At 42.8% G+C, this 11,632-nt stretch overlaps 1 long non-coding RNA gene across 1 annotated transcript; it reads right to left on the bottom strand.

Moving 5' to 3' along the window:
- Positions 1-4,985: 4,985 nt before the first annotated feature.
- Positions 4,986-6,592, bottom strand: LOC137561403 (uncharacterized). Its single transcript, XR_011030001.1, has 2 exons — positions 6,529-6,592; positions 4,986-5,080 (listed from the first exon to the last, which is right to left on the bottom strand). It is a non-coding gene; the product is annotated as an uncharacterized lncRNA (long non-coding RNA).
- Between the last annotated feature and the right edge of the window lie 5,040 nt (positions 6,593-11,632).

Below are 11,632 nucleotides of genomic sequence, written 5' to 3'. Positions count from 1 at the left end.
CCCTGAATGCTTCCATTGCATTTTATTCCAACTGCTTTTTATTATATATTAAAATCTTCTAATGAGTTGTTCTGAGCTCTGTCTGTGCCTGAAGCAGAGACAGCTTCTCAGAAAGTGTTTTTTACTTGTTACAGATCAATGTATCAACACTGGAATGTAAACAAAGATACTGTTATCTCCAGTTTGGATGGGACAGAAGGATTTGGTTCCCATAGTGAGACTGTCCCTCTAAAAGCAGTTGGGAGATATGATTGAAGTAAACTTGTAATTGGGGGGAAAAAACAACAAAAGTCAGATACTTACCTCTGTAGATAATAAACCCTCAACAAAGAAATGTGTAGGGTCCTAGTGCTGGATTTATGGAGGCAAGCGGGAGGGGGGAAGCCTGTAGATTATCCAGAGGCTGCCCTTTACAGAGGTGCATATCAATTTTGGCCTTTTTTCCCTTCTCTTTTATCTTTTCCTTTCAGGTACACTTTTTCCTATAATTTTTTTTTTCAAATTAGTGATACAGCTACCATATATTGTTTGCAGTTGTGTGGTGCTGAATCATCCGATCACAAGAAAATGTTCAAAAAAAATCCATTTTGATAAGTTTGTGATTATATGCATGAATCAACAAAACTATTTCATCCGTGGACAAAGAAACCCAGTGTCATTCAGAGTGGCATCTGCTATGGATGATAACAATATTTCCCTGAGCCTGACAATGATGGATGGACATCATGACTCGCATGGTCCTTATCGTGTGACTCCCCCTTCTGAGTCACAAAAACACTGAATTCATTTACAAAGATACATTCTTTATAGAGGCATGCATGACAACAACAATATGTTGCTTAGCAAAACATACTGACTCACAGCACATCTAAAAATGTGGAAGACCTTCCAGAAAACACTCATGTTATTTTCCAGAACTATGTACTTTTCATACACCACGTTAACAGCATATAAAAAGGTGTGTAAAGCTTTATGTCCCTTTTCCAATTTAAATAGTTTCTGATACTAAACTAAAATATTTAATAGTAAAAAAAGGGAGCCAAGCAAACACTCAACACTGCACTGTCTGCAAGATTTGATTAGTCCATTTACGTTTGTATCATAATAATTAGCATAATTCTATATAACCAGTAACCAGTTCCCACTGTGCTGACATGTGTTTGCAAGATGCGATGCTGACACTTGCTGTGATGCAAGAACGCTTCCGAATCTCTCTAGACATGCCATACACAGCTATAGGGATTTGCATGCGTGACCTGATTTTATGCTGCATGCCAGATCATTTTATAAGGAAATCCTAGGCAGTTGCCTAGGGCCCGGAGCGAGTCTAGGAGCCTGGTGGATGCAGACCCCCACCAAATCTTACTATAAAAAAAAACTAGGTGATCATCAGCGGTTGGCAAAAACTGCTATCTTGCCTAGGGTCCCATTTCTTCTTAATCAATTTCTGCTGCATGCAGCGCACTGGGACAGGTTAGTTACTATGCAGCCAAAAAAGTTGCAAGGAAACTAAAGTAGAGGAGAGAGATCTGGAGGGAGGTGGCAGCAGCTGGCTCAGGGACCCTGTGGATTAATATACTAAATTTGCTCCAGGGCCCCATTGTGGCTTACTCTGGGTCTGCTCACCTTGCCTGCAACAAGTCTGGCTCTTCCCAGCTGGCTTCCTCTGCAACACCAGCATGGCATTCTCAGAGGCTGTGCACACATGCATGGTGCTGTATCCCTTTAGATGGGCGCCTGCTGTCATGTGCCTCGTAGCAGATGTTCTATTGCAGGACCACAGCACAATGGGAGCAATACAGCACAACAGAGAACCAACACAGTAAAGGACTAAAACAGTGGGAATTAAAAAGGCATGGGTCTACTACAGCAGAAACCACTACAGAAAGGGACCAGTACATTGTGGCATTGCACGAGAGCTAGAAGTAGAGGGTACTAAAAGGGAGTTAAAATCTGTGGTAACTATAAGAAAGCCAAAAGCAGAGGGCACTATAGAAAAGCTATAAATAGGGGGCATTATAGAGAGCTCAAATAAGGGGTCACTACAGGAGTGCTTAAAGCAGGGGTCACTACAGGAGAGCTAGGAGCAGTGGTCACTGCAGAAGAGACAGGGGCAGTAGTCACTGCAGGAGAGTTAGGAGCAGGGGTTGCTATAGGAAAGCTAGGAGCAGGGATCACTATAGGAGAGCTAGGAGCAGGGGTCACTGCAGGAGAGATAGGGGCAGTGGTCACTACAGGAGAGCTAGGAGCAGGAGTCACTAGAGGAGAACTAGGAGCAGGAGTCACTAGAGGAGAGCTAGGAGCAGGGGTCACTGGAGGAGAGCTAGGAGCAGGGGTCAATAGAGAAGAGCTAGGAGCAGGGGTCACTACAGGAGAGCTAGGAGCAGGAGTCATTTCAGGAGAGCTAGGAACAGGGGTCACTAGAGGAGAGCTAGGAGCAGGAGTCACTAGAAGATAACTAGGAGCAGGTATTACTAGAGGAGAACTAGGAGCAGGCGTCATTTCAGGAGAGCTGGGAACAGGGTCACTAGAGGAGAGCTAGGAGCAGGAGTCACTAGAGGAGAACTAGGAGCAGGTATTACTAGAGGAGAGCTAGGAGCAGGGGTCATTTCAGGAGAGCTAGGAACAGGGGTCACTAGAGGAGAGCTAGGAGCAGGAGTCACTATAAGAGAACTAGGAGCAGGTATTACTAGAGGAGAGCTAGGAGCAGGGGTCATTTCAGGAGAGCTAGGAACAGGGGTCACTAGAGGAGAGCTAGGAGCAGGAGTCACTAGAGGAGAACTAGGAGCAGGTATTACTAGAGGAGAGCTAGGAGCAGGGGTCATTTCAGGAGAGCTAGGAACAGGGGTCACTAGAGGAGAGCTAGGAGCAGGAGTCACTAGAAGATAACTAGGAGCAGGTATTACTAGAGGAGAACTAGGAGCAGGCGTCATTTCAGGAGAGCTGGGAACAGGGTCACTAGAGGAGAGCTAGGAGCAGGAGTCACTAGAGGAGAACTAGGAGCAGGTATTACTAGAGGAGAGCTAGGAGCAGGGGTCATTTCAGGAGAGCTAGGAACAGGGGTCACTAGAGGAGAGCTAGGAGCAGGAGTCACTAGAAGAGAACTAGGAGCAGGTATTACTAGAGGAGAGCTAGGAGCAGGGGTCATTTCAGGAGAGCTAGGAACAGGGGTCACTAGAGGAGAGCTAGGAGCAGGAGTCACTAGAGGAGAACTAGGAGCAGGTATTACTAGAGGAGAGCTAGGAGCAGGGGTCATTTCAGGAGAGCTAGGAACAGGGGTCACTAGAGGAGAGCTAGGAGCAGGAGTCACTAGAAGATAACTAGGAGCAGGTATTACTAGAGGAGAACTAGGAGCAGGCGTCATTTCAGGAGAGCTGGGAACAGGGTCACTAGAGGAGAGCTAGGAGCAGGAGTCACTAGAAGAGAACTAGGAGCAGGTATTACTAGAGGAGAGCTAGGAGCAGGCGTCATTTCAGGAGAGCTGGGAACAGGGGGTCACTAGAGGAGAGGTAGGAGCAGGAGTCACTAGAGGAGAACTAGGAGCAGGTATTACTAGAGGAGAGCTAGGAGCAGGGGTCATTTCAGGAGAGCTAGGAACAGGGGTCACTAGAGGAGAGCTAGGAGCAGGAGTCACTAGAGGAGAACTAGGAGCAGGGGTCACTAAAGGATAGCTATTATGTATTTATATATCTCTGAACTCTCCAGCACTTTGAGTGCATAGTCATGTCACTGACTCATCTTCAGAAATATGACAGGTGACCATAGGATGGCGAAAATCTGGATGAAAGTGAGACCTTTTCTAGAGAATCAAATCAGGCCACAATCACCCTAATACATAAAGAAGGTAAAGATCCCCTACAGTGTAGCAACTATCGTCCCATTTCGGTAATTAATATTGATGTTAAAATATATTCAAAAATTCTAACATTAAGACTGGAAAAGGTGTTAGATCAGCTACTGGGGAAGGAGCAGATGGGTTTTAGAAAATCGGGCAGACTATCGGACAATATTTCTTCAGCAATAAACTTTATATATAACGCAAAAATTCGTAATGAAGATGCCATCTTAGCGGCCATTGACGCTGAAAAGGCGTTTGACCGTATTTCAAGACCATTTATCTACACAACTTTAGAACACTATGGTATCGGTCCCATCTTTATCAAACGAATCAAAAATCTATATTTAAACCAAACAGCCAGAGTAAAAATCAACGGTACCTTGACACACTCCTTCCCTTTGTGGAACGGCGTGAGGCAGGGATGTCCAATCTCCCCGCTAATATTCAATTTAGGCATAGAAGTGTTAATACGCATGATCCATTCTGACAGGGAGATATCTGGGTGGCATATAGGTAACTATGAAAGTAAACTACTAGCATACGCGGACGACCTTCTTTTGACATTAACCAATCCCCTGACCTCTTTCGAAGAAGCAAATAAAATAATAACTGAATTTTCCAAATACTCGAACTATAAAGTAAACAATTCTAAAACTACAGTATTAAACATAAAAAGTCCCGCCGAAATATTGAGTACCCTACAACTAAGGTATGGCATTCATTATACCAATTCTTATATTAAATATCTCGGTATCAACTTATGTAGTGATTTCAATGATCTATTCAAACATAATTATACACCAGTGCAAAAAGATTGTGAGAAGACACTGAGTAAAATGAAAAATGCCCAATTTAATACAATTGGGAAAATCAACTTTATAAAAATGAAAATTCTTCCTAAAATAATATTTACAGTACAAAATTTGCCAATAAACATCCAAAGGAATTGGTATAATGTCTGGAACAATATATTTCAAAATTTCATATGGAGAACACCAAACCGCAGAATTTCATATAAGATAATAAGCAGGCATAAGAAATTGGGAGGAATGGGGGCACCAAATATTAAACGATATGCCCAATGTTTCCAATTGCAAAGAATCTTAGATCTCAGGATATGCGACCCGAAGAGATTCTGGACAACATATGAAAGAAGTCTGTTTAATTACGATATGTTGGATTCATGGCACCCCCACACGGTAGCAAAACTCCTCCCTTCTATCAGCCATCCATTATTAGCACCTGCAATTAAAACCCACATGGAAGTTATAAGATCTATGTCAAAGAGCAATAAAATATCATTACTAACCACTCTACGCAATAACCCAGATTTTCAACCTGGCTTAACTTCAGGGTGGTTCAAGGAATGTGGGCTCCCTCGAGATGTTAGAATCCTAGACTTGGTTGGCCACAGAGATTCCACATTGAGGGAGATCTATAACATGGTCAGAATGGATAATGGGCTGTGGAGCTTCCAGGTCAGGAGCTACCTTTCCAAACATAAGGATAATATAAGTAAAACCATAAATATTTATGAAAAGTGTTTTCTTCATTCGAGGGTGGGGAAGGGAATGACAGCAAATTTATATTTTTTTCTTGACAGTTGTCAAACTGATCCTCTACCTAAGTTCTGTAGAAGCTGGGAACAAGACCTAAATCATATCCAAAACTTGGATTGGGGAGCAGTATTCCAGGAAATTTGGACCCCCAGCTATACCTCATTTCAACTTGTTAATTATAAACTCATGACGAGATGGTACTTCACACCCTCTAAGATGGCTAACTTTAAAGGCGGAAATGGGAACTGTTGGAGATGTCTTACCGTGTTTGGTTCATATATGCATATGTGGTGGTCGTGCCCGGTTATACAGAACTTTTGGAGAGAGATAGGAGATTTCATTAAACTTCCTTCCCCTTTTCATCCCAGTACCGCTCTGTTGAGTTGCATGGAACCTGATCGCTTTAGACATGCAAATAAACTAGTAATCCCTGCAGCAATTGTGGCCAGGAAACTTATAGCAAAATCCTGGAAGAAGCCCGAAGCTCCCAGTATGGAAGAGTGGATATGGATGATGTCAGATTTTTTGCAAGGTGGCGAGGGCAGTGTAGAAGATGCTGGCACCAACAAACAAATGGAGGAATGGAAAATTGCATGGGAAAAAATAAGTAACATATAATATGTAGTTAAGTATTTGAAGTGGAGGGGATGAGGAGAAAAGAACCAAATAACCACTATATTACCAACTGAAATTGTAAGGATAAATGGATGGATGAATGTGCAGATGCATGGATATATGTTGAAGTATAGAAGGCACTTATATGAATGTGTATGAAAGGTGAAATAAGAGTAATTGCTTTGCTTCTCAGCTTAGATATGTGACCTGTTTGTGCATGAGGCCTGTCCCCTCCATTGGCTTGGTCCGGCCCTGATGTCTCATGCATGGAGGGCATGCCCATAAAATAAGTGGGTGGTCGGAAAGGGATATTAACCACTTAATGTTAAGATGGGTAGGTGGAGTTTGTTTTTTGCTGGTGTTTGTGTTTTTTTTGTTTTTTCTTACTTTCTTTTTTCTCTTTCTTACTATAATTAGTTTGACCTGAGCCACTGGTGGAATATTTGATATATTGTAGTGATGATGGAGTGAGGGAGGGGGGGAGGAGAGGAAAGAAAATCAAACTATGATGCAGACCTGAGACCCACGTATGATGGCTTCACAGCTGTCACATGGTCATATCTGGGTCACATACCGGCTGAGTTTGAAGAAGAAAAAAAAAAAAAGAAAAAAAAAAAAAAAAAAAAAGAAAATCTTTTGTCAGAGAGGCAAGGGGTGGCCAACAAATTCGCTTTGAGGACAATTGTGGCCACTGCAGGCTCGGGCCTTGGCTGATAAGGAGTACAAATCTGTCACTAACTAGTACCAGCTTGAAAAAGGAAAATTGCACCACCTAGCAGGCAGAGGAAACAGGTGGAGCATGCGTGATCAGTACAAATCTCACCTGCAACATACTTCTAGAACTGCAATCTGAGTACTTCAATTCACTAATGCCTTAACATGAGATATGTGGCAAACTTTATAGATCTCTTGAAGTAAAATACATACAGTGTTAATATATTCTCATGTGATTAGTCTCATAGCCAAAACGAGCTGCATATAACCTTGATTCCAGACACACTGTATTGTAACTTGCAATTTGGCAAAGAGAAATGCATTCTTTCAGTGAGTCAGCCAAGGTAATGTAAGCTTATCTTTAACAAAGAAAAACTGTCTTTGAGAGAACCATTCACCCCAGCAGATGTTACAGGGGAGTCCACAACTGTGTAAAAAAGGAAGGAAATGTTAAAATCTATCATTTTGCAGGGGCGTAACTAGAAATCACTGGGCCCCCCTGAGAAATGTTGGATGCCCCTCAGGACCGCTCAGGGCCATTTTGGAGGGCAGGAGGGGGTCGCAGCATGAGGGGAGAGCCCTGACCCCCACATCAGCAGGGGCCCCTTCCTCACCTCAGGCTCTCCCCTCAGCGCACTCCCATCCTGCATTAAATAGGTGGCAGCAGCAGCGGAAGGAACACAGGCACACCTCTGTGTTCCACCGCTGCAGTCCAATCTCTAAGTGGTACTTCTTTTTTATCTCACTTAGAGATCGGACCTCAGCGGTGGAAAACAGAGGTATGCCTGTGTTCCTGCCGCCTATTTAATGCAGGAGGGGAGCATGCTGAGAGGAGAGCCCGAGGTGAGGGAGGGTGGGAGTGGTCCCCCTCCACGCTGATGTGGGGCCAATGCTCTACTCTCATGCTGCGACCCCTCCTGCCGCCCAAAACAGTCTAGAGCAGTCCTCAGAAGGGCCCTGGGCCCCCCGCAGATGCAGGGGCTGCAGCCCCTATTGTTCCGACCACTGAAAATTTGCTATAAAACTACTAATTATTGCCCACTTTAATCCATCCACTAAGTATCTTCCGGTACCTAAAGAATATAGCTATTTTTATAATCACGATCCATCAAGAAATGTGGTGAGAGTTCCACTTAATGCATTGTTTTCCCAAAGTACTACAAGTCTTCCGAAATCAAGTTGCTTTTGGGAAACAAAACCTAATCACTGTCTTTGAGACCCCAGTAGATTAGAAGATTATGCAATTCATATCAGATTACTCAATCAAATGTCCCCACCATTCTCATCTGAGATCAGCCCTCATCTGCAGAGTGTGCCAGTAATTGTCAGTAAACACTGGGAGAGGAATTCAACATTCACGTGAACAGGTTTTTAACAGAAGTGGCTATAAACATTATTACTACCTTTATTTATAGAATCTGAATGACAGGTCCTCTTTTAAACCAACACATACTTTCACCCTCAGTTTAATGTTTCATGCCTGTACAGTTCTGATTTAGGTGTGTTTGTGTAATTAAATGTAATATAAATAAAAAAATAATCATTGAGCAAACCTTTCCAAGTATTTCAAACTGGATTGCATTCAAGTCTCTGACTGAGTTTGTGAATTCTGTTATAAAAAAAAGCTGGAGGCACAAACACTAGAGGGCTTAGTATTTAGCTGCTACACCTTATAATTTTGCCAAGGACACACAGTATACTTTAGTTTTGTGTTCTTTCGCTGTGCATAAATGCCCTAGCAGAAAGACTGTGTGTCTGGAAGCATAATTTTTTCCTAAATTCTCTTAAATACTTTGTATTATTGCAGAACACTCTGTACAGTATGCAAGCTGTGACAGCAGCAAGGCTTATTTTCCACTCTGGTAATGCGCGATCTGAAATGCTACACTTACACACAGTAAGTCGGGTCATGTGAGGATAGAGTCAGCTGAATGTATGCTTATCCCCGAACAAAACAAAAAAATAATACAAAAGAAAGTGTTTAAATAGGACGCAAAGTTACACCACGTCAATATTGTGCATTCTATTGAACCCAAGGACATGTCATAGCAGAGCAGAAATTTAATTTAGAACCGTGAAGTTAACACACCCACACTGAATGTATATTTAGTATTTACTAAAAGCTGTACAAAAGTACTTGTTCCTGAATTGAAGTGAAGGGCATAAAACATCTAAAGAAGGGTGGGGGGGGGGGGGGGGGGACATAAAATTATATATATATATATATATATATATATCATATATATATACATACTATATATATATATATATATATATATATATATATATATATATATATACACATACAAATCATTGCAGCACTACAGGGAAAAAGAGGAACAGGGGCTGTTGGGCATGCTTTACAGCATTAGGAAATGTGCGTAATGGAAACTTGTAATGACTGCAGCCGCCCAATGCCAGTGCTGCCTGTGAACGATTGATCCTTCGTTCCCCCACCGCGGCTAAGTTTCGTTCTCGCCGACTTGCAAGTCGATGGCCACTGCGCCGCGCATCCAAGTTTGAACTCCTGTCGCCAGGAGAGTCCTGCACAGGTGCAGTACGAGAAAGCCTCGTACTGCGCCTGTGCAGAAAGCACCTGGTGAGGGGAACACAGACACACGCGGTCAGGGACATGCAGGCGCAGTGGCCTTCGACTTGCAATAATGAAACGGACCAGAGGATTGTTCAGAGATGGTGCAGACACAGGGCGGCTGCAGGGGGCTGGCAGTGGCCCCAGGAAAGTGAAACTTTTTTTTTTTACGTTATTACAGGTTACCTTTAAGCTCAACAATAGCACCCCCAATAAGTCCTTAATGTCCCCAACACCAACACGGTGAGTGCTACTCTGTAAGTGCTTGCTCTATCACATAATACATCTTTCTTATGGGTACAATGCCAAAAGCCCAAGAGTCAAATAAATGAGAGTGAAAAATGAATGCATAACCACATGGCACCACAAGCACTGTCATAGCATATAATTAAGCAAATTGCATATATGCAACAAGCTCAGTCAGTAGCTAGGTGTAAGGTTAGGTGTTTTTAATTTCATTTTCACTGCCATTTATTTGAGTCCTGGGTTCAAATCTCAGACAGGACACTATCTACATGGAGTTTGTATGTACAGTGGTTTGCTAAAGTATTCGGCCCCCTTGAAGTTTTCCACATTTTGTCATATTACTGCCACAAACATGAATCAATTTTATTGGAATTCCACGTGAAAGACCAATACAAAGTGGTGTACATACAAACTTTGAATAATTATGCACACCCCACTTTGCAGTTATTTATTTGTAAAAAATGTTTGGAATCATGCATGATTTTCATTCCACTTCTCACGTGTACACCACTTTGTGTTGGTCTTTCATGTGGAATTCCAATAAAATTGATATATGTTTGTGGCAGTAATATGACAAAATGTGGTAAATGTGAAAAACTTCAAGAGGGCTGAATACTTTTGCAAACCACTGTATTTCCTTTGTTTGCGTGGGTTCCCTCTACACAAATGGCTATCGCAAAAGCTGTGACCTAGACTATGGCCTCAATTCACTAAGCTTATCTCCTGTCTTTAATAACGTTTCTAGAGTTGTTACCATGGTGATAAGGCATGTAGTATTCAGGAAATATTTTACCTCAGGCAAGTCTAAAGTTAACTTTTCTGTCTTAAAGTTAACTCTCCAATCTTTAAAATAACTCCAGAGTTAAAGACAGGCTGTTAATTAACTGTGTGTGAAATTAACTACAGAGGAGGTAAATTAACTACAGAGGAGGTAACTTAAAGGGGAACTGAAGAGAGAGGTATATGGAGGCTGTCATGTTTATTTCCTTTTAGACAATACCAGTTGCCTGGCAGCCCTGCTGATCCTCTGCCTCTAATACTATTAGCCATAGCCCCTGAACAAGCATGCAGCAGATCAGGTGTTTCAGTGGTTCAGACTTATAAGTCTGATCTGACAAGACTAGCTGCATGCTTGTTTCTGGTTTTAATCAGATACTACTGCAGAGAAATAGACCAGCAGGGCTGCCAGGCAACTGGTATTGATTAAAAGGAAATAAACATGACAGCCTCCATATACCTCTCTTCAGTTCCCCTTTAAGGAATGAAGAGATAAGATAACTCTCTCACTGTGTGGAGGTAAGTTTTCTCTTGCCTTATTATCTCCAATATGATCTTAGTGAATTGAGGCCAATGTCTTTGGATGCTGTTAAGCACTGCAGATGTCAGCACTATATAAATACACAGTAGTAATACAGTCTGTAGCAGTATCTGGTGCAGAGCCCCTCCCATCAGTTACATCTTCTGTACCTTGCTTTACATTCCTTCTAATCTAAACTAACTTTGTAGAAAGATGCCTCCCACTTTAACCACTTCAGGACCACAGTGCTAAACCCCCCTAAAGACCAGGCTATATTTTACTAAAAGGGCCACTGCAGCTTTAAGGCCAAGCTGCAGGGCCGCACAACACAGCACACTAGTGATCCCCCCGCCCCTTTTCTCCCCACCAACAGGGCTCTCTGTTGGTGGGGTCTGATCGCCCCCCCCAGTTGTTGTTTTTTTTTAATATAAATATTTACAGTGTGTTTTTGTTATAAAAAAATATGTTTTTGTTGCCTCCCCTAGCCAGCCTCCCTCCCTCCCCCAGCCAGCCTATCACAGCGATCGCAGTGATAGGCTTCAGCCTATCACTGCTGATCGCTCTTTTGTGCCCCAGGGGGACAGCCGTGTCACATGGCTGTCCCCAGTGCAGCGCTGCTGCTGATCGCAGCACTGTACTATGTAAATAGATGGCGATCACGCCGTCTAACAGTCTCCCAAATGGGGATAGTGATCTCCGTCAGTAGCCGGCTCCAGGACCTGATGCCAATTGATGTTAGGTGGTGCTGGGGCTGCCACCGCGACCACGCCCAT

The sequence above is a fragment of the Hyperolius riggenbachi genome, chromosome 3 (assembly GCF_040937935.1).
Source record: "Hyperolius riggenbachi isolate aHypRig1 chromosome 3, aHypRig1.pri, whole genome shotgun sequence".
In the NCBI taxonomy this organism is placed as follows: Eukaryota; Metazoa; Chordata; class Amphibia; order Anura; family Hyperoliidae; genus Hyperolius; species Hyperolius riggenbachi.
This window is presented reverse-complemented; position numbering and strand designations above follow the sequence as displayed.